Source organism: Diachasma alloeum, unplaced genomic scaffold (genome assembly GCF_001412515.2).
Source record: "Diachasma alloeum isolate Michigan unplaced genomic scaffold, Dall2.0 Dall_scaffold_01551, whole genome shotgun sequence".
In the NCBI taxonomy this organism is placed as follows: Eukaryota; Metazoa; Arthropoda; class Insecta; order Hymenoptera; family Braconidae; genus Diachasma; species Diachasma alloeum.
This window is the reverse complement of record NW_021681647.1, coordinates 1,937-3,872: the sequence shown is the minus strand read 5'-3', so window position 1 is coordinate 3,872 and position 1,936 is coordinate 1,937.

The window sequence follows — 1,936 nt, the reverse complement described above, 5'->3', positions numbered from 1 at the left end:
GAGACTGTGAATGCATCTATCAACGTAGCTTCAGGATCTGGGAACCGAGAATAAAATTTTTTACACTTATTATTCAATCTAGATGCGAATAAATCTACTGTAAATGGACCAAATCTCTTTTCAATTTGTTTGAAATGAATCTGCGAAAGTTCCCATTCAGTATCCACGTTGGTGACCCGGGATGCTCTGTCTGCTTCAATATTTTCTGCTGAACGAATATATGAAGCTTTTATCCACAATTTCCTTTCTTCGCACCAAACCCAGATTTTTCTGGATAGTTCACTCAAATGAGGATATTGTACACCTCCAGATCTATTCACATGAGCTAATGCAGTGGTATTATCTAAACGCAATAATATTTCACAATTTGTCAAATTTGATGCGAAACATTTAAGTGCAAAAAAGGCAGCTAATAACTCGAGGTAATTTATGTGTTTTTTCTTTTCTTCCTCATTCCAAAAACCGTGGGCACTCACATTATTACAATGGCAACCCCAGCCTGTCAGAGACGAATCGGAGAATATTTCAATAGTAAAGTTTTCTTTTCGTATTGGATTTGACCCAATGGCTACATTTGTCTCCCACCAGTTCAATTCTTCAATCATTTTTTCATTTATAAACATTTTTCTCTCATAATTTCCCCCATTAAACTTCAACGACAAGAATTTTTGCCTCTCGAGTCTCTTACAATGAATGAAACTGTAAGCAACAGCTGGACTAGCTGCTGTCAAGACCCCCAGGAATGAAGAAAATTTACGAATTATGAATTTATTACCTGTCTTAAACTCATGTATCATTCTATGATCTGTTTTTTCTTATTCTCAGGTAACTCAAGAGAATAGTCTACTGAATTTATAACAAATCCGAGATATTTGCATTTTTGACTAGCAATCAAGGAACTTTTTCCGAAATTAATTACGAAACCCAGTTTTTGAAGCATCAAAACTGATGTAATTTTTCATATTTCTTTCACACTGATTTTTCGATTTATCTATAAAAAGAAAATCATCTAAATGGACGAGTAATAAATTTCCTCTTAATCGTAAGGCATTAACAATGGGCTTCATTATTTTGGTGAAAATATATGGGCTGGTGGTTAGTCCAAAAGTTAAACAACAGAATTGGTAAAGTTTACCACAAAATTCTAGACGCAGGAATTTTTTATGATCTTCATGAATCGGTACTACGAAGTACGCGTCTTTCAAGTCTATCGTACCCATAAAATCTCCTGGTGATAGAAGATTTAAAGCTGATTTAATATCTTCCAACTTAAAATGAGGAGAGTGGATAAATTTATTCAATTTTTTCAAATTAAAAATGAATCGATTCGTTCGGTCAGATTTTGGAATCAAAAAGTATGACGAAATGAACTCTCCTGTCTCATGCCAACATTCTTCGATAGCACCTAATGACAGTAATTTATCAATTTCATATTGAAATTGATGTAATTCATCTGAGGAAAAGGATCTACTATTGGGAGGCGTCTCCTGTACTGGAATTACAGTAAAAGGGAGACGATATCCCTTTATATAACTCAAAATATTTTTATCTGTAGTAAACTTTAGCCATTGATCTGAATAGAAATGTAAACGTCCTACTGACTTAACTACCTGAGCTATTTCTTCGATGAAGACTGGTTCGTCGTCTGAGAGGTTGACTTCGAAGGATTTCGGGGGGGAACTTTGGGGGCAAATCTCTTGGATTTGAACAGCCGAGATTTCTGTTGCTGTTCCTGTTGCTGCTGCTGGGGAGTCGGTCCCAATCGACTGTTTGCCCACCTGGCCCAATTGGCAGGTGGGAGTCTCAGGTTTCCCAAACCTCGAACTTTTGGAACTTTCTGCTGTGTCTTTTCCTTTATTTCGGCACAAGCTTTCTCGATCTCCTTGGCATCCTTAACCTTCTCTTTAAGGTTGTCCCCGTATAGCCATTCACTGGA